The sequence below is a fragment of the Lithobates pipiens genome, unplaced genomic scaffold (genome assembly GCF_037356315.1).
Source record: "Lithobates pipiens isolate NorthernLeopardFrog02 unplaced genomic scaffold, aLitPip1_a1.2 Scaffold_8, whole genome shotgun sequence".
NCBI classification, from domain to species: domain Eukaryota; kingdom Metazoa; phylum Chordata; class Amphibia; order Anura; family Ranidae; genus Lithobates; species Lithobates pipiens.
In genome coordinates this window covers 146460709-146486904 of record NW_027507903.1, presented here as the reverse complement: position 1 = coordinate 146486904, position 26196 = coordinate 146460709, and the positions used below count along the sequence as shown (strand labels likewise).

At 43.8% G+C, this 26196-nt stretch overlaps 1 protein-coding gene across 1 annotated transcript in view; it reads right to left on the bottom strand.

The window, feature by feature from the left end:
- The window catches only part of LOC143960916 (uncharacterized), a 614677-nt gene extending 591289 nt beyond the window's left edge, over positions 1-23388 (bottom strand). Inside the window, exon 1 of the mRNA XM_077469935.1 lies at positions 23247-23388. The gene's annotated coding sequence lies outside the window, so the exon portion shown is untranslated. The remainder of the gene's footprint in view (positions 1-23246) is intronic.
- Between the last annotated feature and the right edge of the window lie 2808 nt (positions 23389-26196).

Below are 26196 nucleotides of genomic sequence, written 5' to 3'. Positions count from 1 at the left end.
GTCATTTAAAATACATGCACCTGAAAGATTCATCTACAGCAAATGTTTGGTAAATGTCAGATTCACTGCTTTTAGTGTTGAAGTTGGTAGCGTTGGAGTAGGATCATATCTGTATGAATTATATTGTTACATTTTTGAGTGCATGAAAAAGCACTCGGTCCTGTATAACTCCTGCTATACAGGCATACGCCACTTTTAAAGAGGAAGTAAACCCTGATGGGTTTACTTCCTCTTTGATTCCCTGCAAAGGCAAAGCATAATGGACTACTATGCATTGCATAGTAGTCCATTATGTGTCACTTACCTGACACAGGAGCCAGCGATGTCACCGTTGTCCCCTGTAGTCCGGCGCATCCATCTTCTCGGTGGGGTCTTGCAGCTCCGCCACTGTCATTTGGCAAAGCCGCGATGATGTCACTCCCGTGCATGCGCATGGGAGCCGACACGCGCGGCATCTTCGTTGTCGACGATGCCGCGCTCAGTGCACCTGCACGCCGCTGTCTACGGCGCATGCGCCGTAGACAGCAGTGCCGGTCTTCAGGCAAATATCTCCTAAACCATATAGGTTTAGGAGATATTTCTTGGACCTACAGGTAAGCCTTAATCTAGGCTTACCTGTAGGTCAAAGTGTGTTGTAAGGGTTTACAACCACTTTAAGTACACAATGGGGTTTATTTACTAAAACTGGAAAGTGCAAAATCAGGCTTCCTTCTACATAGAAACCAATGAGCTTCTAACCCTAGCTTGTTGAGTTAAGCTTTGGTAATAAAACCTGAAAGCTCATTGGTTTCTATGCAGAAGTGAGCCTGATTTTGCACTTTCCAGCTTTAGTAAATAGTCTTATTATCTGGTTCCAACTCTGATCTGATCTGTACTGGCTATATCTCACAATTTTGGCATATATATATAGTATTCACTCATACGTTCATGCCAATTGGAGAGCCTCTTGTCAAATTTTCTATTTTCCATTACTTTGGTAAAAACTATTGCTGTAAAGGAACCAATGACATTCTATGCAGAGCTAGATTTTCCACATATGTATAGCCATTCCCAGGCAAAGCTGAAAGGTTTCAGCCATACTTCTCTGATAAAGTATGGCTACATGATACACTGGAGTTGATTTACTAAAACAGGAGAGGGCAAAATCTGGTGCAGTTGTGCATGGTAGTAAATCAGCTTCTAACTTCAGTTTGTTCACGTGAGCTCTGACAAAAAACCTTTAAGTTGATTAGTTCTATGCTGAGATGCACCAGATTTTGAAAACTTACGTTTTGATAGGTCAACCTCATTGACTCCTAGTTTGTTACCACCAGATGTGTTGTTGTGATCTTGCTATGTTTTCCAATATAACCAAATTTCAATAGAGTCTGTATCATCCAATTCTGCATTTTGGCTGCTTTGACCTGCGGTTAGGCATTCACGCCAATTCAAATAAAGCATTCCATACATTCTGATGTATACTAGTCCTAAAGTATGACTAATTGATTTGTAATTTTGTTCAGCCTGTCTTGTGATCTAGGCACACCTTCCAGATAGCTAAGCCTGCACCCCCTTTGTCTTTACTCCACACTTAACTGTAGTTGAGCAGTAAAGCATAATAATAATCTAAGACCTGCCCCAGTCTGTTATTGGACCACAAAGTTGTAGCAGCACACTGACGTCATCACACTTTTTGGACACTACTCTGCAATGCAGTAGAGCCAAATTGGCTGAAACTGCTGGCCTTGTCTATTTTAGTGCTTCTGTATAGGATATTTCAGAAAGCTAAAAAAAAAACAAAAAAAAAACAGGATTCATAAAGAGGGGGTGGCAGTTTAGGGGTGGGTTTGTATAGACTGTGGCCATGTTTTATGTTATATCCTGAATATACTGGAGGTGTAACATGAAACATGATCAGAAACATGGACTTACTAGTCCCCTCTGGCTTCACAAAGGTAACTTCCAGGCCTCAGATTCTGGTTTTGTTTATCTGATTTCTGGGTGGATGGCCCGGTGGGGATGGGGGTTCTTGCACCCATTCCTATGTCCAGGCCTTTTTTTCTCTCCCTTCAAGACCCCCAACTTGCCCTTCCTCCCCCTACCTTGCCCCTTCTCATCCATTTGTGTTTTTTTTCTCTCTCCCCATTCTCCTTCCACCTTCTTTATCTCTGACAACAGCTATCTCTAACTTTTGAAATACTTATGAAAATGATGGGAACAGCAATTGCTAATGTGCCTTGCAATTCACAATATAGAATGGGTTAACGTATTTCAGACTTCACCTTTTGTGTCATTCTGCTGTAATGATGTGTTATGTTTACATCATTCTGATGGGTCTCTGACCTAGACTGTACTGTATGCCACTTTGTGTGGTATACTTAGCCTTTAAATGGTGGACTTTATATCTGTGTTTGGAGTATGAGAGTCTCTGCATCCTCTGTATGAGAATTAACTGCAAGCAGACTACAGTGAGTGTATTCAGGAATACCTACTGCATCACAAGCACATGCTCTCATGTCAGCAGACAGACCACCAACACAAAAAAGAAGGGTGGACTGGTGCACAGGACCTAGAGGAACTTGTACAGCAACTATCCACAAATATAGAGAATCTGTCAGCAAGGAAAAACGTTTCTCACACATATCGCACATATTCAATCTATACTTTAAATGATGAAGACTTATACCCATGTTTAAAAACTCTTTTTCCAGTCATAGAACACCTAGAGTAGCTTACAGTCTGAACAGATGGGGTGAGCATTTGTAAGTAATGTAGTACACATATCGTTTTTCTGACATTCAGTGCAGGAATCATCATGTTACCAACATTATCCTTTATGAATATTGCCTTATATGAACAGAATGCTTGTAGTGAAACACGACATATACACACTACTTTCAATTGTATGAAGTCATTTCTGTAAGTACATTGTGATTGGATTTCTGAGCTGACCACAGTGAACTACCTGAGGCTTCACACAGAAAAAATAGATCAAGATTTCTTAAACAAGTTCGAGCCCAAGGCATGCCGTATAAGCAAAGTATAGTCATATATTTTACTGCCTCTATTTTCACTGTCGCTTTAGGCTACATAGACTGCATGGGCTCGACCATACAAGCCCAGCTGTGTCTGCATGTTTTATATCCTATTCAGTTCTAGGTCTTAGACAAATGAATTGCACTAAATGCTCTATGTTTTCTCTTATATGACATAATTGTTCCCACATGTACCCAATTGTACCTACATAAAAGAAGTGCTCTACTTTTTATGCTGGGGTTCCAAGTATCAGTGATTTGCGTCCTATTTTTTTTTAAGCTGGAACAGCAAGTTTAATCAATGAGAACATTAAAAATAATCTCCAGCTAACAGTGGCAGTCAGAATCTACCTTATAAAACCAGCCATACGCATGACAATTTAATAGAGTGATTGAACTTTCAATTCCTTGTATTGTCAAACCACAAAGCAATTGAACTCATAAAACAATGGTTTGATAAGCTGCAATAAGATGGGATTGAACTAGCTCCAATCAAGTCTGCTAGAAAAATCTTATCACTTTCAAAGATGTTGTTGTAGCTTTTTCCATTTTTGATTCGATCCGTCAATAAACTGTACTGAACCTGTCAATTTATTACCCAGTCATGCCTTAACAATTAACTTAATTCTAGGCAGTCGATTGCTTAGTGTCTTACTTGCGATTGTAGGTACAATTTCTGGTGGTTTGAAAGCAGTTAAAACTGACTAGAAATTGCCTTTTTGTGTGTTGCCAGCCTTAGGGATTCTTTGGGCTACTTTCACACTGCCCCGCTGTGACCAAATCATGATGTATCAACAGTTTTTGTATGGGTTAGCCACAGTTTCCCATAGACTTTCTATTATGTCCATTGTTTTGCCGTATGCTGCATCTTTCGTGTGCTTTCATAAAACGCACCAAAAACACAGAACATAATAGAAAGCCTATGGGAAAATGCCGTTAACCCACACAAAAACCATGGGTACACTAATGCTGCAACAAATCCATAGCGCAGTAGTATGAAAGGGGCCTTACAGTATTTAGAAATGTATAACCAAGTAAGAAAACTATAGCCTCCTGTTGCACTACTAAGTTGTGCAACCTCCATGTAAAGCGGGTGATATTTAAACCTTGGAGCCCTTTTGCTTGCACTTTCACAGTCTCAGATCCAGAGGTATTAAGAACATATGGATCAAAGTAACTATAGAGGGCTAGGGCCCATTCACATGGCCATCTGAGGCTGTACACCTCCCAGATCAGCTTATTTTTGCTGCAGGAACAGTCAGGGGTTTGCAATAAATTTTGGCTGCTCAGCCTGTATAAATCAATGACAGGTTAAAAGGGTTCCACAGCTGTTTATATGTACTCACATATTATTATTATTATTATTATACAGGATTTATATAGCGCCGACAGTTTACGCAGCGCTTTACAACATTGGGGTACACAGTACAATGCAATACAATTCAAGACAAGGGGAATCAGAGGGCCCTGCTGGAGTGATTACCTACGGTTGGGGAAAGATGAGCATCCCTGAATGCACACTGTGTATAGGCTTACTCATCTGTCACTAACTGCATGGAATTGCTCCTTGTGCAATTACATGTGAACAGCAGCAAACAGTGTCAATTTGCTATTGATGTGTACAGGTCCCCTATCAGCAGATAAATCGCAAACACTGCAGAAGTATGCTGATCTGAGTAGTGTACCACCCTGGGTGGCCATATGAACGAGCCCTTGATGGGTGTAAAATTGGAGTACTAGTATCAAACGTAAAGAAACACTATGAAGTCATCTTAAGAATGTATATTCTGTTGGGTCTGCCTTTAAGTTTGTTAACTATATGTACATAAACATCATGTTGTATACACAAAAATCACAAAAATGATCAAATAGATTAAGGCACCCTATAGCTATATGAAAATATATATAAAGTATAGATAGCGATAAAGAAGATAAATTGTTCCATGTCTGAAATTAAGCTGTTTGAAATCGACAGAAAATTTCCATGTGTATGAACAACATCAGAGCTTGTTTTTATACTTCAGCTATTTCTGACAACCTGTAGCACAGGACAGGATAGTATATATGTCCAGAGAGTGTGATCATTTTTTGTTCAATAATTTAGAATGATCATTTTCATGGATTCAAGTGCCTGTGTAAATGCTGCAGTCTCTGCAGGTGAGGTATGGAAAAGACAGAGCAATTTACTACATGACATGAGGAGATTGCAGATTTCTTCCATATCTTAATACAGTGAAGTTTGGCTTGGACAATTCTAAATCTACAGGGTAATTGCTAGCTACCTAAATTGACAATACAACAATCCAATCTTTATTGAAAGAGGTATCAACTATGTAATGCAGCATTCCTTTCTAAGCACGTATTTGCCATTGATTTTGTATACCACCTTTCTGATTCCTGGTGTTGGTGGCATAGGCGTGCAGACAGGGTCATGCGCACAGGGTGTGCCAGGTGTGCCTGGGCACACCCTAATCACCCTGTGCTGCGCAGATTCCCCCTGCTTCCTGGCTGTAGATAAAGGGACTAGGGAATCTCTGTCCTCAGTCCCTTTCTCTGTCTCAAAAGTGAGACATCAGGGGTCTGTTTAGACCCCTGATATTTCACCAAAGAATTTCAAAAAAGAATTTCAGGGAAGCAGCACAGAGAGCAGAAGCCAGCGGCATTAAGGCTCCATTCTCCCCTAAGTGTAGCGCAGTGACAGCTGCTGCACCGCCTTTTTTTTTAGCTTTTTGGTGTTTTTTTGTGGTGCGTTCATTTGAATGGGCCTCCATCCGCACTAAAAACTCTCCAAAGAAGCTCATGTACCAAATCTTGGCACAGAGCTGGGAGCCTTTGGCATTGCGATGTTTGCAGCAATTTTAGAGCATTTTGTCATTCGACAATTGTGGCAAAATCACACCATGTTTGGGGTGCCATTAAGAAATAATCGTTGTAAACTGCGTTGTAACCGTTGTAAACGAATCGTTGTAAACTGCAAGTGCTGGGATAAGAAGTATAACAAATGTTGTACAGGGGAATGTTTATTTTATTGTGCTTAATATGTTAAGCTAATAGTACTTCAACAGGACATGTGACTCTTTATAACAAACATTAGCACAAAAAATGGTGCCAGTCTGGTGGTTCAGATGGCATAAAGGATATTTCACCCACACATACAGCTCTGTCTGTACAGAATTTTACATGTAGGAATCACTGGACACATGAACGCCTGAAGCTACTGTAAAGTACCTGTCATTTAGTACAGCTGAGGAAACCTCAGTCCATCATCACTCTGTGGCTTCCCTTTCATCTTTTTTGACAGTATGATAGTTAAAAGAGGGATATAAAGACCTAATAAGGCACCTGCATCACATAAGTTAATATTTCAGAATTTTACAGTTTTCCCTGAATAACACTTCTCTATGTCTGTAAAGGTTCTAACCTACCCAGGTATGGTTAGAAGTAGTTTGTCACATACAATTCGGCTTGTTCTGTAATGTTTAAGACAGTTTGCTTTTCATCAAAGCAGCTTCCTTGTCTAATGATTGTCAGAACATACTCCAGTATACAGTACTGAGCTATTTTCCTAACACTCACTTACAGTCCCCATTGAAAACTTGTCTAATCAAGAAAGCTCTAGCTTCTGAGACAATGCTGTTGAGGTGCTTAAAAGTTTAAGTGATATTACAGGTTAAAAACACTGGTACAGAATGTACCATGCATTTTAGGTGCAGATTGAAAGCAGTGGCGGCTTGTGCATTGTGGGCACACGGGCGCCGCCCCCCCCCCCCCCGACACCTCTTCTGCCCTCCCTATTCATGTGCCTGTCCCTTTGCTGGACGCCGGACACATGAAATACTATGGCGGGGATAGGCGGGGGTGTGTATTTTGAAGCATGTGATTAGAGCCAGAGGCTCTAATAGGCTTCAAAATAGGATGGGCTCGGGGCGCAGAGCACTGCGTCCTTATCCCAACCTGTCATGTGGCAGAGCGAAATAATTTTTGCTTTTTTCACACTAATGTTCCTACCTGCCAATCAGCAGGCAGGTCAGTGAGACCTGTCTCCCGGTTGGCCAAAGCATTAAGCGATCCTATTGGATGCCTAATGTTTTGGCAGAAGAGAAGATACATCGGAGGAACACAGGAGCCGCAGTTTCCGCTTCCCGCTGGAGGAGGAGAGCCACAGAGGAGAGCCACAGAGAAGGAGAGGTCACTCCAGGAGAGGAGACTGGTCATGGGTGGGTGGGGTAGAGAAGTGACAGCGGAGCCAGGGGACGCACCTGGCTGCATTTGATGGGCACAAGTGGCTGCATATACTGAGCACAAGTGGCTGCATTTGATGGGCACAAGTGGCTGCATTTCACGGCACAAATGGCTGCATTTGATGGGCACACATGGCTGCATTTGATAGGGACAAGTCACTGCATATGATGGGCACAAGTGGCTGCATACACTGGGCATAAGTGGCTGCATATGATGGGCACAAGTGGCTGCATTTGATTGGCAGAATTGGCAGCATATGATGGGCACAATGGCTGCATTTGATTGGTACAAGTGGCTGCATTTGATTGGCACAAGTGACTGCATATACTGGGCAAAAGTGGCTGCATATGATGGGCACAGTGGCTGTGTTTGATGGGCACAGTGGCTGCGTTTGATGGGCACAATGGCTGCATTTGATGGGCACAGTGGCTGCATTTGATGGACACAATAGCTGCATTTGATGGGGGGTTCAGTATTTTTCAGTTCGTTTGCACCCCCCTAAAAATTTGGAGCACCAGCCACCACTGATCGAAAGGTACCAAAAACACTTGGATGTAAACCCAAATTTTTTTCTATGTCATAATGTAGAGTATACGATTTCCTATCATTTGAGCCCAGTCTTGCCACAAAGAGTTAATCCATCTCTGAGCAATCGTCTTTTATTGTTCAGTCAGATAAATCTTGACAAACAGAGAAAACTTTGTCAAATCCTCCCCCTTGCTGTGAGTGACAGGTGATTTACATATCTCGTGCTCTAGCCTAAGAGACATGTATTATTTTTTAATTCCCTCCCACTCCTTTCTTCTGCTGCTCTACCAGAATTGGATGTTCCACACCTCAACATGATTTGGCATGCTGAAGTCATGTGGTTACTTTCCTGTCTTTTCACTGGATGTTAGAGATCATAGCAGAAGTTCAGTGTAAGTTCACAGGAGAATATGCATAGTGACAAGGGGAGTGTAGAGGTGGGCGGGGAGTCTACTGACATCACGACTCCACCCACCGAGCTCCAGACAACAGACCCACCCACAGAATATGCAGTTTTCCGGGTCTCATAGCAGACAGAGGGGAGACATTTGACAGGCAAAGATCCATGCAGGAGGCATGTATATCCTTATAGATAACCCCTATGGCTGTAGTTTAGAAAGGATGACATTGGGTTTACATCCACTTTAAGATTAAACAGCCCTAAAACCTAAGTGGGTGCATGAACCAAAGTGGCAGTAGAATTAGGGTACACTTGTTTCTCTGCAAGTACCATGTGACATGAGCTCCACAGACTTAAACTACTTACTACAGTGAATATGCTTTTGTGTCTGCCGGTCTTGATACTTGCTAGCAAATCTTACACTCATTAGCCACAGTGAACCTTAGAACAATACTTTAATAGTATCTGGGTACCAAAAGCAAAAATGATGGGTGCCACTCAGACTCTAAAGGCTCTATGAGCCAACCGCTATAAGTGCCAGCTAGGACAGAGCTCATCCAGGTTCCAAACATCAGTGTATGGGGAAGAAAATGCCCTGTAAGCTGCACAATGCTACAACCCCTGTATAAGAAGTTTAACAGCCTCAGTCTGGGTACAAACCAGGCCATGCTCCTCAAAACGTTTTGCTCTGCCCCTGGAACTTTGGCATGGAGAACCATAACTAAGCTCTGCGGGTGGAGCAAAATGCATTGAGGGTGTGGCTTGGTTGGAGCCCGGACTGAGGCTGTTACACTTCTTATACAGAGCTTGCAGCAATATGTGGCTTACAGGACATGTTCTTCCCCATACGCCAATAGTATCTGGGCCTCACATTCTAATTTCATGGATAGACATGGAAAAAATTAGAAGTTTTAACACCATGAAAAAAATATTATTTATGCATAGTCAATTAGGAAATAAATGTTATACCCCACTATTATTCCCTGCTCCATTTTCTTTGTGTGTTTCAGCATAAGACTTAGTTATGCCACCTCCAACAGAACTGTGCATGCCCAGTTTTCATATCTAGGCTCTCCCAAAACTTTCCTCTGCTCAGCAGGAACAAAAGGCACTGTAACTCTCAATAAAAATAGTCAAAATGTCTCAAAACACAAATATGTGATAAGTAACGGTCCTCTAAATAATTAAACCTACTGCAGATAATTACGAGACCAGTCACTCTGCAAAAGGAGGCAGAACAGCAGTGACCAGTCTTTATTACAGGAAGCTCCTGCACAGAAGCAAAGTTTCACACTGAATTACTGCACAGATCTGGAAGAAATACACAAAGCACACTTGGGGATTCATATCACAAAAACATGCCTTTTGTGTTAAGAATGCAATCTCATATTCAAAGATCCGTGATTGGCTTAATTGTGATTAGTTTAACATTTCTAGTAAAGAGTAGTTGTCATGAGTCTTGTCCCCTGGTCCTCCTGACACCTGAACCACAGTTCCCCTTTTGCTTCTCAAAGTGCAGAGAGAGTCACCATCCTGGTCTCCCAGGACCCGCCATACCACTTATATGCAGGATACCAGGCAGTCTGCCCCCTGCTGCAGCTTGCATCTGAGATTAGCACATAGGGATTTCAAACTGCCTCCCTGGAGTCTCAACAGACAAGGTGCCTCCCTGTTCCTGTGCTCAGCAGTGCCCATTATGCATGCAGCATGTGTCCCTCCATCTGTCCAAGCTGGAAGTGGATGGGACTCATTGCTCTGGCTGTGAGATTATGCCCCAGCTTAGATGTAAGTACCTGAACAGGGACTAGCAGCAAGTGCTACCCTTCTTTGTTGTGCCCTATACTGCCTTGCTTCCTATGCAGACTCCTTATTACAGCCACACCCACAGGACCCTTCCCACACCCTTTCCTCTTTAGGCTCTACCTTCTCCTTGGACACACCAGGAGCCAATCAACTTTCTCTCCCGCTGATTGTTTGGGAGAGAAACAGATGGTGGACAGCCTATGCAACCAAGGCAGATCACTGTTCTGTCAGTAGGGAGAGTAGTTATCCTGTGTTTCTGCAAAGTAGGATTTATCACAAATCCCTGCCTTCCCATAGTACAAGCACATCCCACACAGTGAGTAAGCACATTTTAGGCACACGCATTTAACCCTTTGATTGCCCCCCCTTTGATTATAACCCCTTCCTTACACAGTGGTGTAAATGCTAGCACTTTTGCCTAGCAGCAAAAGGGTCGCTGGTTCGAATCCCAACCACAATACTATCTGCCTAGAGTCTGCATGTTCTCACTGTGCCGCTGGTTTCCTCTCATACTCCAAAGACTTGCTGGTAGGTAAATTGTATCCTGTTTAAATTGGCCCTAGTATGTATGAATGTGAGTTAGAGACCTTAGATTGTAAGCTCTTTAAGGGGAGGGACTGATGTGAATGTATGATGTACTGTAAATGTAAAGCATTGTGTAAATTGACAGCGTTATATAAGTACTGAAATAAATAAATAAATAATAATTTTGTACAGTAACAATGCAGATTTTTAGCACTGATCACTGTATTAGTGTCACAGGTTCCCAAAAAAGTGTGAGTTAATGTCCGATTTGTCCGCCGCCATGTTGCAGTCCTGCTTTAAGTCGCTCATCGCCACCAATACCAGTATAATTTTTTTTTAATTCCATTAAAATATCCCATAGTTTGTAGACGCTCTAACTTTTGCGCAAACCAAGCAATATTCGCTTATTGGGATTTTTTTTTTCCAAAAATGTGTAGCAGAATACATGTTGGGCTAAATTGAGTATTTATACACTAAATGCATAAAAATCCAGAAGGTCTCAAGTATAACATGTAGGAGGTTAGCATGGGTTTAAGGATGCAAAGGTGTACTGACAGGGTGGATAAAGATGTAGTTCCCATGTAGGGCATCCCATTAATTTCATTGAGCTGCTCTATGCGCTACAAATGCGGAAGAACGTCCCACACCCTTTTTCAAAATCACACAGTGTCAAGGCACATGTCAGCAGATGCGTGAGGGTGTCATTAACAATTAATGGAACTGCTGTATATCTGCTAAAGGGGCAGCAGGTTTCTGTGGTGTCAGGAAAGCGATTTTGCATGCGTTCCCGACACACAAATGTAAATGCAGGCTAAATCTCTCAGTTACATTGGTGGTCAGTGTGAACCTTCTCATTACATTGGTGCTTGGTGTAGAATCCTTTCATCAGTATTGATGTACAGTAATCTCTAGCAACCAATCAACGAGCAGAAATCATGTGCTGTAACCTCTAGCAACTAATTAGTGAGCCGTAATGTGTGCTGTAACCTCTAGCAACCAGTCAGTGAGTGGTAATGATACATTGTAACCTCTGGTAACCAATCGCAGATCGACCTGATCTGATTCGGTAAATGGATTTTGAGTCTAGCTGCTATTTATTGTATGTCTCAGAGCAGGTGGAGAGCGAAACTGCATGGAGGGGGGTCTCCCCTGGCTGCCTGTGCCCCTGTAGATTCATCCTCCATACACATGTGCAATTCGTTTAGTTCCAAATTCGTTTTTTAAAGAATTTTTACAAATTTGTTAATTCTGAATTTCGAACTTATGAATTTCGTAAAATTGGGAATTTGGAAATTCAGAAATTCATGTTCGGAAATTTGAAAGTTCAGAAATTCAAAAGTTTGAAAATTCAAAGTTTTGGAAATTCAAAAATCCGAATTTTTGTATTTCCGAATTTCCAAATTTGAAAATTTTCGAATTTCTGAAAAAAGCAGAAAATTTTTTTAATGAAAACTAACAATTTTTTTTGTCAGTGCACATGTCTAATCCTCTCTATTTGTCCTGTTCATCTTTATCATTGAAAGCGAAAGTAAAAGAAATTTTCAAATTTCGAGTTGCTGCCAGAGGTGAAATCTTCCAGTGAGGATACTAGTTCTGGTGACTTTGGTGCCAACCAAGGCACCTGGTGTCAATCAAAGATTCCGTCACTTTGGAGATATTTCCTCTCACTTCCTGTTTTGGCTATGGGACAAGAAGTTAAGGGAAATCTCCCCAAAGGAACACAGACGTCAGGAAAAAACTGACAGATGTTATAACCCTCCCTTATTTTATTCAAAATGAAAAAAAGTTTTGCCTTTGGTTCTATTTTAAGTTAATTCGCTGTGGACTGATATTCACATTTACCTGATTCTCATACACTTTCTCCCATTCTCCACTCACTGCTTTGCCAGTAAGTGGCCAATGACATCTAGTATACCAGATTTCAGCTTTTCTATATGTGCACTCAGATGCTGAAGTCTGTACCAGGAATGAGAGACCTTTATCTAGATTTGGTACATAAAATTTACTTTCTAACTTTAACTTGGGAATAATTTTCTTGGGTAGCAATACCAAGGATTTGACTTTCAGTCAGAAGCTGCTTTTTACACATGTTGTTTCAGTTACATATTATACTGCTGTATTTTTGCAGTTAAGTAAGTTCAAGCCTCTGTAAAATTATGGTGCTCCCTTGCAGAGTTCCCTAGTGCAGTTTGTCACTTTGTTTCATGTAAGGGGAGCATTTTTGGTTTACAGGGTTAGGATAATCTTTAAAGGGGTTCTCCAAGGGTTAAACCTTTCTACTCTCCTACAGAAGGAGGCCAAACAGTGATTTACAGCCCTCAGCGCACTAACTTCCTCAGAAGTGCAGAGGGTTGCTTAAATTCTCAGGGAACATCCAAGCTGAGACAGACATATCAGGCAGATGCTGCCATGGTTATTCATATATCCCAATAGAAATCACTTTCACTAACAGTCATTCCATCTCAAAAAAGGCCTGTAATTTCAATCAGCCAGCAGTTTTCCTGTGGAAAATGATAGGCTGAAGACCAAAGCCTCACTGTACATTAAAGTTCTTTTAATGAGAGAACCTAAGTATTAGTGATGGCCGAACGGTTCGCCCGGCGGTCGTTTCGCGGCGAATTTCCGACTTTCGCCGTCCGCGGGTTCGAACGCCTTTTTCCGTCGTTCGCCCCGGCGGACTTACGTGTTTAATGTATACAAGAACTTTAACCTTTCGTGACACGTTTATCATGTGTTACAGGACAACCAATTGAGACATGACAGCTCATGGACACTTGGACATTCCCCCTAACCTATAAATACACCCGATCCGGTGGCCATTTTACATTCTTTCTTCTGTCACTGTAGGGAAAGGATCCTGTGTGGAGTAGGGACAGAGAAAACGCTAGCTATTTGGTACACAAAAGTTCTTTTCAGGACTGGTATAGGTGTTAGGTCAGCAGCCTGAGTTTCTTTTGTCAGTTTAGATAAAGGGACAGAGCGCTGTATGCTGCTATTTTAGGGACAGCTCAGCCAGATTAGTCTTTCTTCATCATCATCATCATCATCATCATTAGCTGTTACTATCAGGTCCACAAAAGAGCTATTCCAGCTAATCGTTCCAGCCTACTCTTTTTTGCCAATTTGTATAGGGACAGGCAGGAAGCAGTGTGTCAGGCAGTGAGGATAATTTTAAAGACTTGCTGTTACTATTAGTTCCACAAAGGTTCTTTTCAGGACTGGTATCAGTGGTACGGTAATAGGCTTGTACACGTATAATATTCTTTCTTCCAAATATAGAAAGAATATTATACTTGACTGCTGCCCTTCTGCTGCAGTCTGCTAATCATTCACAACTCACTTGTTCCACAAAGCTCTTTATCAGGACTGGTAACTTGGTCTGTCTAGGGTGCTACGGTACATAGGCTTGGGTGCGGTACAGTCTGCTGTTCTGTAAGGACCGCTATCGGTCCACAATACATAGGGTTGCCGTGCACTACTGCTGACCGCTGCCCTATACTGCAGCAGTCCTTCAGCGGTATAGGGACTGACGCACAGTCTGCTAAACACTAATACACAACCTGCTTGGTCCACAAAAGTTCTTATAAGGACTGGTAACTTGGTATAGGGTGCTACGGTACATAGGCCTGAGTGCGTTACAGTCTGCTGTTCTGTAAGGACCGCTATCGGTCCACAATACATAGGGTTGACGTGCACTACTGCTGACCGCTGCCCTATACTGCAGCAGTCCTTCAGCGGTATAGGGACTGACGCACAGTCTGCTAAACACTAACACACAACCTGCTTGGTCCACAAAAGTTTTTATAAGGACTGGTAACTTGGTATAGGGTGCTACGGTACATAGGCCTGAGTGCAGTACAGTCTGCTGTTCTGTAAGGACCGCTATCGGTCCACAATACATAGGGTTGCCGTGCACTACTGCTGACCGCTGCCCTATACTGCAGCAGTCCTTCAGCGGTATAGGGACTGACGCACAGTCTGCTAAACACTAATACACAACCTGCTTGGTCCACAAAAGTTCTTATAAGGACTGGTAACTTGGTATAGGGTGCTACGGTACATAGGCCTGAGTGCGTTACAGTCTGCTGTTCTGTAAGGACCGCTATCGGTCCACAATACATAGGGTTGACGTGCACTACTGCTGACCGCTGCCCTATACTGCAGCAGTCCTTCAGCGGTATAGGGACTGACGCACAGTCTGCTAAACACTAATACACAACCTGCTTGGTCCACAAAAGTTCTTATAAGGACTGGTAACTTGGTATAGGGTGCTACGGTACATAGGCCTGAGTGCGTTACAGTCTGCTGTTCTGTAAGGACCGCTATCGGTCCACAATACATAGGGTTGACGTGCACTACTGCTGACCGCTGCCCTATACTGCAGCAGTCCTTCAGCGGTATAGGGACTGACGCACAGTCTGCTAAACACTAATACACAACCTGCTTGGTCCACAAAAGTTCTTATAAGGACTGGTAACTTGGTATAGGGTGCTACGGTACATAGGCCTGAGTGCGTTACAGTCTGCTGTTCTGTAAGGACCGCTATCGGTCCACAATACATAGGGTTGACGTGCACTACTGCTGACCGCTGCCCTATACTGCAGCAGTCCTTCAGCGGTATAGGGACTGACGCACAGTCTGCTAAACACTAACACACAACCTGCTTGGTCCACAAAAGTTCTTATAAGGACTGGTAACTTGGTATAGGGTGCTACGGTACATAGGCTTGAGTGCGGTACAGTCTGCTGTTCTGTAAGGACCGCTATCGGTCCACAATAGATAGGGTTGACGTGCACCACTGCTGACCGCTGCCCTATACTGCAGCAGTCCTTCAGCGGTATAGGGACTGACGTACAGTCTGCTAAACACTAATACACAACCTGCTTGGTCCACAAAAGTTCTTATAAGGACTGGTAACTTGGTATAGGGTGCTACGGTACATAGGCCTGAGTGCGTTACAGTCTGCTGTTCTGTAAGGACCGCTATCGGTCCACAATACATAGGGTTGACGTGCACTACTGCTGACCGCTGCCCTATACTGCAGCAGTCCTTCAGCGGTATAGGGACTGACGCACAGTCTGCTAAACACTAATACACAACCTGCTTGGTCCACAAAAGTTCTTATAAGGACTGGTAACTTGGTATAGGGTGCTACGGTACATAGGCCTGAGTGCGTTACAGTCTGCTGTTCTGTAAGGACCGCTATCGGTCCACAATACATAGGGTTGACGTGCACTACTGCTGACCGCTGCCCTATACTGCAGCAGTCCTTCAGCGGTATAGGGACTGACGCACAGTCTGCTAAACACTAACACACAACCTGCTTGGTCCACAAAAGTTTTTATAAGGACTGGTAACTTGGTATAGGGTGCTACGGTACATAGGCCTGAGTGCGTTACAGTCTGCTGTTCTGTAAGGACCGCTATCGGTCCACAATACATAGGGTTGACGTGCACTACTGCTGACCGCTGCCCTATACTGCAGCAGTCCTTCAGCGGTATAGGGACTGACGCACAGTCTGCTAAACACTAATACACAACCTGCTTGGTCCACAAAAGTTCTTATAAGGACTGGTAACTTGGTATAGGGTGCTACGGTACATAGGCCTGAGTGCGTTACAGTCTGCTGTTCTGTAAGGACCGCTATCGGTCCACAATACATAGGGTTGACGTGCACTACTGCTGACCGCTGCCCTATACTGCAGCAGTCCTTCAGCGGTATAGGGACTGACGTACAGTCTGCTAATCACTAACACACAACCTGCTTGTTCCACAAAAGTTCTTATAAGGACTGGTAACTTGGTATAGGGTGCTACGGTACATAGGCTTGAGTGCGGTACAGTCTGCTGTTCTGTAAGGACCGCTATCGGTCCACAATAGATAGGGTTGACGTGCACCACTGCTGACCGCTGCCCTATACTGCAGCAGTCCTTCAGCGGTATAGGGACTGACGTACAGTCTGCTAAACACTAATACACAACCTGCTTGGTCCACAAAAGTTCTTATAAGGACTGGTAACTTGGTATAGGGTGCTACGGTACATAGGCTTGAGTGCGGTACAGTCTGCTGTTCTGTAAGGACCGCTATCGGTCCACAATAGATAGGGTTGACGTGCACCACTGCTGACCGCTGCCCTATACTGCAGCAGTCCTTCAGCGGTATAGGGACTGACGTACAGTCTGCTAAACACTAATACACAACCTGCTTGGTCCACAAAAGTTCTTATAAGGACTGGTAACTTGGTATAGGGTGCTACGGTACATAGGCTTGAGTGCGGTACAGTCTGCTGTTCTGTAAGGACCGCTATAGGTCCACAATAGATAGGGTTGACGTGCACCACTGCTGACCGCTCACCTATACTGCAGCAGTCCTTCAGCGGTATAGGGACTAAGAGTTTTGTCACAGGGTCATTTAAAAAATGACATGCAGAGGAAGAGGCAGGCCCTTCCGCAGGGGTGGTAGGGGTAGGGCAGGAGCAACAGGCTTGAGCCAAAGTGGGAAGTTGCAGAAGGTGCGTTCAATTACTTTAAAGGATGCACCAGACTTGGTTGAGTGGCTCGCTCAGCCTTACTCTTCTGCACCCTCCTCATCCTCTCGATCTGCACCCTCTTCTTCACTCTCTGCTATGTGCACCCCCAAAGACACTACCACCAACAACACGACCACCACCACCACCACCACATACCTTCCGCTTGAGTCACTGGAATTATTTTCCGATCCATATCAAGAGGACATTTCTGATGCGCAGCCACTCTTGGTATTGGATCAGGAAGAGGAGGTAGCAACAAGCGCTACTCAGCAGTCTGACGCCAGTACCCAGATCAGCCCAAGGAGGAGGTTGGTCCCCGGTGTTGCTGCCTACTCTACTTATAGCGGTGGGGAAGGTGACGTTGATGATGACGTGTCTAGTGATGTCACGTGGGTGCCCACAAGAGAGGAAGAGGAGGGGAGTTCAGAGGGAGATATGGACCAGCAGATAGGGAGGAGAAGCAGCAATGACTTACATTGCACAGCAGGGACAAAGCAGACTGCAAATGTATCAGGAGCGAGTCATCGACCATGTACGGTCACATCTGGCGCTCCCAGGACACCGGCACATGGCTCCGCAGTGTGGGCTTTTTTTAACGTGTCCGCTGCTGACAATAGCGTTGCCATCTGCAATCTTTGCAGTCAACGCGTTAGTCGCGGTAAGCCCAATACTCACCTAGGGACGACCGCCTTAAGAAGGCACATGAGCAGCCATCACCGAGCCCAGTGGGAGCAACGGAACACACAAAGCCACACTGCAGGCTCTCACCGTCCAGCCTCGTCTTCTACTTCTCCTTCTCCTCTCTCCTCACAATTGTCCTCCACTCCACCTTCCATCACGCCAAGCTCACATTTTTCTGCAAAAAGGCAGGCTTCCGTGGGCCTAATGTTTGAGCGTAAAAAAATGATGACGCCGGATAACCCTCTTGCCCAACGGTTGGCGGCTGGCTTGTCAGAACTCATAGCCCGCCAACTACTGCCATATAAACTGGTGGACTCGGAGGCCTTTCGCAAATTTGTGGCCATTGGAACACCACAATGGAAGGTCCCAGGAAGGAAGTATTTCTCAGAGAAGGGCATCCCAGAGCTATATGGCCATGTTCAGCGGCAAGTGAATGTATCTCTGGCACACAGTGTCGGTGCCAAGATACATCTGACCACAGACACGTGGTCTAGCAAACACGGGCAGGGAAGGTATATCAGTTTTACTGCCCACTGGGTGAACCTTCTGACGGCCGTCAAGCATGTAACCCGTGGCACCCGTGTAGATTTGGTTTTACCGCCACGGATTGCATGCAGGCCTGACTCTTCTTCTCCTCCTCCTACTCCATCCTCCTCCCTCTCCTCCTCAGCTGCCTCCTCCTTTTCCGCTGCTAGCGTCTCTTCCACTGCACCGCCCAAGCTCCCCAGAACCTATTCCACATGCCAGGTGAGACGTTGCCATGCCGTGCTGCGTCTGTTGTGCCTGGAAGCAAAGAGCCACACTGGCCCGGCACTCCTTTCAGCTTTGCGTTCACAGGCAGATGAGTGGCTAACACCGCTCAATTTGACAGTTGGTAAAGTGGTGTGTGACAACGGTGCCAATCTGCTTAGCGCATTGAAACAGGGCAAAATCACGCACGTGCCGTGCATGGCACACGTCTTAAACTTGGTCGTGCAGCGATTCCTTGTCAAATACCCTGGGGTCCAGGACATCTTGCGGCAGGCAAGGAAAATCTCGGCCCATTTCAGAAGATCTTACACGGCCATGGCTCGCCTTGCTGACATTCAGCGGCGACACCATCTGCCGGTCAGACGTCTTATTTGCGATTGCCCGACGCGATGGAACTCAACCTTCTATATGCTTGATAGGCTGCTCCAGCAGAAACGTGCAGTTAACGTCTACCTGTATGAACTCTGCGAAAGAAACGGTTCTGGGGAGCTGGGTTTTTTTTCACCGCGCCAGTGGCTGCTCATGCGCGACACATGCAGACTTCTGCGGCCATTTGAGGAGATCACCAAACTGGTCAGTCGCAGCCATGGCGCCATCAGTGACATGGTACCTTATGCCTTCTTTCTGGAGCGTGCATTGCGTCGTGTCATTGATCAGGCTGTGGAGGAGCAGGAGCGGGAAGATGAGGAAGTCGCAATGCTGGATGAATTCCCAGGGGGGGCTACTCTATCTGAGACAAGTCAACAACAGGAGTCTGATGAGGAGTCAGAGGAGGATGGTGCCGGGGCGGATGAGCAGGAGCAAGAAGAGCATGCTTTAAACCTTTCTGGGATCCCTGTTGTGCGAGGATGGGGAGAGGAGAATGAAGAGGACGACATTATCCTGGATGATGAGCAGGAGCCAGGCCACCACACCGCTTCCACTTTAGTGCAAATGGGGGCCTTCATGCTCCAGTGTTTTAATAGGGACCCCCGTATAAAAAGCATGAGGGTCAAGGACCAGTACTGGGTGGCAACGTACTTAGACCCCCGGTACAAACACAAAATGGCGGAAATGTTACCGCCGTCGCAGAGGGCTGTCAGAATGCAGCACTTCCAGGCCTTGCTTCGAGAAATGCTGCATTCTGCTTTTGCGTGCGCTGGCAGAGGAGCAATTCCCACTCCCAGAGAAGGATTTGCGGGTACCAATCCAACAGCGCCTGCAAGAAGAGGCCGGTTTGAAGATGTGTTGGTGACTTCGGATATGAGGTCATTCTTTCAGCCGACCCATCGACAGGTGTCATCCGGATCCAGCATCAGGGAACGCCTAGACCGTCAGGTGTCCGACTACATTGGGTTAACGGCCGATGTGGACGCTCTGAGGAGTGATGAACCCCTAGACTACTGGGTGGGCAGGCTTGACCTCTGGCCAGAGCTTGCCCAATTTGCAATCGAACTGTTGGCTTGCCCCTCATCCAGTGTCCTGTCCGAAAGGACGTTCAGCGCAGCAGGGGGGATTGTGACCGATAAGCGTACTCGCCTAGCTCACCACAGTGTTAACTACCTCACATTTCTAAAAATGAATGAGGCATGGATCTCGGAGGAATTCAACACATGTGATCAGTAGACCATGTATATGTCTATAAACAATTTTTGGAATCAAGCACACAGACCTTCTTAATTCATTTGGCTCACTTCCCTGACCCAAAAAAGCACACCGTACTATATGCCCCTACCCTCCTCTTTGAAGAGGTTGAGCGGTGTCATATTTCTACTGGGGCTGCTTATTATGAGGGGTTCCCACCATCCCTGTGCTGTGCTGACTTCCTCCTGGGTGTTCTTATTATGAGGGGCTCCCACCATCCCTGTGCTGTGCTGACTTCCTCCTGGGGGTTCTTATTATGAGGGGATCACACCATCCCTGTGCTGTGCTGACTTCCTCCTGGGGCTGCTTACGGTGCTGCTGTCAGCGCTGTATGTCACGGAGCTGCTGTCAGCGCTGTATGTCACGGAGCTGCTGTCAGCGCTGTATGTCACGGAGCTGCTGTCAGCGCTGTATGTCACGGAGCTGCTGTCAGCGCTGTATGTCACGGAGCTGCTGTCAGCGCTGTATGTCACGGAGCTGCTGTCAGCGCTGTATGTCACGGAGCTGCTGTCAGCGCTGTATGTCACGGAGCTGCTGTCAGCGCTGTATGTCACGGAGCTGCTGTCAGCGCTGTATGTCACGGAGCTGCTGTCAGCGCTGTATGTCACGGTGCTGCTGTCAGCGCTGTATGTCACGGAGCTGCTGTCAGCGCTGTATGTCACGGAGCTGCTGTCAGCGCTGTATGTCACGGAGCTGCTGTCAGCGCTGTATGTCACGGAGCTGCTGTCAGCGCTGTATGTCACGGAGCTGCTGTCAGCGCTGTATGTCACGGAGCTGCTGTCAGCGCTGTATGTCACGGTGCTGCTGTCAGCGCTGTATGTCACGGAGCTGCTGTCAGCGCTGTATGTCACGGAGCTGCTGTCAGCGCTGTATGTCACGGAGCTGCTGTCAGCGCTGTATGTCACGGAGCTGCTGTCAGCGCTGTATGTCACGGAGCTGCTGTCAGCGCTGTATGTCACGGTGCTGCTGTCAGCGCTGTATGTCACGGAGCTGCTGTCAGCGCTGTATGTCACGGAGCTGCTGTCAGCGCTGTATGTCACGGAGCTGCTGTCAGCGCTGTATGTCACGGAGCTGCTGTCAGCGCTGTATGTCACGGAGCTGCTGTCAGCGCTGTATGTCACGGTGCTGATGTCAGTGCTCTGTATTACGGTGCTGCTGTCAGTGCTCTGTATCTCCTGCACCCTCTTGTTTGCCTACCCTGGTCCCTGACCTTCCCTCTCCTCCATTGCCTTCATTAGCTCCATAGTCCTGAATTGTCAGAACAATTTCCCAAATAAAAAAAAAATGCTTGTAGTTATCGATCCCAAATTCACCTCATACATGTATTATGCTATTGTCCAGGTGGTGGGACTACGTGCTACCCCCTAATAATTACCCCGTGGCCGCAAATTCGACCTAAAGGTTTGCGAAATTCGCCTCCCATTGAAGTCAATGGAGCCCGCGGCGAACGGTCGTTTTCGCGAACGTTTGTGTCCGTTCGCGTTTCGCGTTCGCGAAACGTCCCGTCGGAAGTTCGTCCATCACTACTAAGTATAATAAGCTATATTTAAAAAAAGAAGAACTGGAACTTGAGTTAATAATAAAAAAAGTCTAAATATTCAGTTATACTGTATATACATAAACCCATGATTAGATTTTTTTTTAGTGCCAGTAGTTAATATAAAAGTAGTAAATACCATGGATAATGGGCATAAAAGGAAAGGGTCTAAACAGCCGAAATTGAAGAAATGGACACTGACGGTTGTTGGAGAATATGCGATGTATGTTGTACATAAATTCGCCACTTTTTTGGGCATACTTAAACTTACAAAGAAAGTAAGCATTCATTTTGCGAGTTGCACAAACTGTTGGTGCTATATAAATCCTGTATGATAGTAGTAATATTAATAATAATAATAATTTAACCCATGAAGGAAAAAAGGGGGTTCCCCCTGACAATATTGCAAGAAATTTTCAAAAGCATCAGGAGCTTTATTTACCATGTAATTTTTATATACACTACATAAATTCAATCTATCACTAGTGCGGGTGTCTGTTATCTGTATTTTGTTCCAATATTCTTTCTTACAAAACATTCCATCTAAATATGTTAAAAAAAGACAGGTGCCTTAAATGAACATCAAAAAGGTGACTCCATGACATGTATCTACGTGACCTTAGTAATAAGTTTTTGCATCCCATAATAATGAGGGTAAAGGGTCAGTTCAACAGATGTCCAACTCCAGTTTACAGGAGTACTGCTTACTAGATAAAAATCAAAATAAGCTTGCTTTGGCTTAGTCATTAAACAGGTACAGTATATATTGTAAATCTGGACACCCTTTACCGTGAGATTTTGATCATCTAAAACACTACTGAATAATTGTGGTTTAATGATTACCCAATACATATTCGATTGTTATGAGTTTAGGAACATTATGTTGCGATGCTTAATTTTAACAACACTTATTTGAAGTATAACACTGAAAAACATTATTATGTGTAAACCAAACCGATTGGGGATATACAAAAAAAGTAGGTGCTTATTTTAGAGGTGGCCAGTGTTAAGCAGCATATGAAAATGTAATGTGTAATTTGTCCAACACAAATATTTTACAAGTTTTGTATTCCTTTATTGCTTAGTTTGTTGATTCACATAGGCTAGGTACACACTTGTGTGGGTGGTTGCAGTCTTGCGGGTGCAGGCAGTGGGTAAATTGCACCTGTTCCTGTACCCCATATTCACCCACATTCAAACCACTCTGCTTCTTTGTAGATACACATGGCTGCCAATCATTCTTGATGGCATCCCTACACATCTGAAACTGCAGCGCATTTTCGGTTGTGGGAAATAGTAGAAGCACCATGCAATCTCTCTCCAGCTGCATTTTTAAAAAGATACAGGAACCTTTTTCCTGCATGAAATGCATGCTCAGCAGCCTATTCAAATGAATGGGCTGATGTGCCTGTGCAAAAGCAGCTCGCAGAGCTGCATCGATGTAAACCAGGTTTTAAAGTGTATGTACAGCCAACATTTTGTTCTTTAGTTGTTGATAGAGAAGGGTGGCTAAAACTTCTGTCTGGTTTTTATTGCTGCCTATATTCTAGTAAAAAATGAAGCATTGTCACCAAAACAAGAGATCGGCAGAAATATTTAAATCAGAGGCACTCACTTCCTGTTGCATCCTTGGGACAGGAAATTAAGGAAAATCTCAACGGGTGACAGATTGCAGAAAATAAACCGATAGGGGCTTTGACCCTTGTGTAATCTATGCAAAGTAAAAAGAAAACAGTCTTGGCCGCACATAAAGGGTTAAGTAAAGTATACATTCACCTTTGGAACATTATAATAAAATACTACAATGCAGATAGATCATGCTATCAATGGCCTCTACATACTATGGTTTGTATTTCTCTTTGACAGGGATAGTGAGAATTTTTTTATGTGATGATTTTACCTATTATCAATTTAAACAGTATAGTCAAACCTAAAACATGTGAATACATGGCTGCTGAACAATACCATTTAGTGAGTATCTCCCAGCAGAATTAATTAGAAAAATATTTTACGATGCCTTGAAAAGATAAAAGAGTTTGATGTAAAAACGTGTAGTGGAAGATATAAATTACTGCATGTGTCCAGAAAACATTTCTTTAAATTGTGAAAGTTTATGGTATCCATTTGGAAGATTCTTTAGGCAGGCATGTAGAAACATCAAAGACAATACTAGTCATCTTTAAATGATATCATCATTAAGAGCAGCAAAGCAGAAAGAAGACATGAAGTATAGATGTATCTTTACAGTATTTGATTGTGCTAAAACATAACTTTTAAGTAAAAAAATACATATATGTTTTCATGCAACATTGGGTGGAACATTCCTACCATGAAGAATGTTCTTACCCATAAGTCTTTTCTCCTTTTGGATCTGAATTTACAGCAAGGTGCACTTTGTGAACGTTCTTCACCCAAGTCCCACCACTTAAAAAATAACCAGCAGCCCTGTGCTGTGGAGACTCAGGGGGCCAATACATTACTGTGTTCTGGTTCAGAAAAAGCCATGTCATGCTTCAAAAACCCATTACTGCTTTAAAGCCTGCCATGCAAAAATGGCATTTGTTTAGATCTTCTTTCCCCTTTGGGAGAAGGCTATCAAAGTATAGTCATTTTAATTAATCAAAAACAGCCTTTATTATTAATCGCTAAATAACTAACAACTAAAATCAAAATCACTGTTTTCAGATAAATGTTGATGAGCTGTAAGTCTGCTTTATCGATGTTGATATGGTATGCCATTTACAACATTATATACAGTTAAAACTATGAAGATATACTGTATATACATACATTTGTGGTCTCCTGTGGCAAAACATGCATGGTTTACCTGAGAAATTCTATTCTTCTATATATCCAAATAACATGAACATGCTGGGGTGAAATATATTATAAAAAATATCTGATAGGTAGTTTGTGCACACGATTTTGTTAACTACTTATCATCAGTAACTATTTTACTTCTGATTTTGACTATATTTATACTCTTATTATTTACAGAACTGAAAATTATTGACATAAATACTTTGAATGGAAACTTAACACCAACATTCTACAATGCCCTAAAAAAATCTAAAACTTATAATCAACACAAATTTTCAGCTGCTTCTAAACTATATCAAAACCCATATCCTACCAACTTAATGAGAAACTTAGAAGCACTGTTGCTGATTTTACAAGCCTAAATGAACAGGAAAACTAAATGCACATGTTCATATGGTAAACACATGCCACATACACGCTGAAAGGGTTTATGTTACATTATGGACCATTAAAACAATTCAATGAGAGTGTGATTTTCTAAAGATTTAGTAAAAGCTAACAGCAGTAATCCTCATGCCCAGAAAAGCAGCATAAAAATAAATTGTTGTAAATGCCTGGAGACTAGCAACAAGACCTATAAGAGTGTAAACAGTATTGTTATGTAGTTAGGTATGTAATAAAAGAATGCTATAAAGCAGTCTTTGATAATTACTGAAGATCAGCTCTGTGCCTTGTGCGGATTGTACTATGGACTGGGGTCCATGTCCACTGGGAGGTGTATAGTCCAAATAATTGCAGAAGTGTACAGAGGACTGCATGAAAACACAGGTGTCGCAGAGGTGCACTTGAAGGCACAGGGGTAAACAGATAGCGTTGGAGATGCAGAGTGTATTGGCACCAGGACACTGAGGGATAGAGGTATAGCAACGATCAGTGGCAGCGTAGGCAGGCATGGAGGGCACAAGTAAGGTTGTGCTGTGTAATGTGTAATCATTAAACTAAACAAAATGGCTTGTCCTATATTGTTGCCAATCTTATATATGAAGAATGTAATCATTAACCCCTTGTTATGTTGAAAGGTCTCAAGTAACAATGATAGTATAATCTGAAAGTTGTGTGTGTGTGTGTGTGTGGGGGGCGGGATGCTAAATAACATTTTGCTTGAACACTAAGCCACACATCACATCACCATTTCATGTGTCTAAGAGCAAGGACCTGGAGGGGGATTTGAATCTGGGACCAACTTTGGTTAAAGTCTTTCTGCATAGCACAGTATACAGGAATCTCTGAGGAAAAGGTATTGCCAAAGGAGGAGGTGAATACTTGATGTAGACATTAAATAATGTTGTTGGCATTAAGATGATTATTATTAGCAAATTCTGCCCAAGTTAGAAGGGCACCCAATCATCTTAATGGGTAGACACTAGAGCATGAAGGTCAGAGACAATGCTGGAAGATTTCCCAGATAAAGATGAGGAATAGAGTGGCTGCTAAGAGCAGTGAGGAAAAAGGTACAAAATGTGTCACTAATAGTAAAGTGTTCCACCAATTCCCACATTGGAAAGGTAAGGCCACCAGTACACACAGTAAAGAAATGTGAGAGTTATTTGAACACCAGGATGTCTGGAAAGCTTGGAGATGTGGGTCCAACATCAAAATTTTGTTCTTAACTCTGGAGGCACTCATGTCCTGCCAGAAGAAATAGCAGACTATAAACTATAGAAGTCAAAGCCTACTACTCCTGTGTATCCACAGCTGTCACCCTGTGGAGGCCTCTCTCAAACCTAAATATTTCTCATGATTGG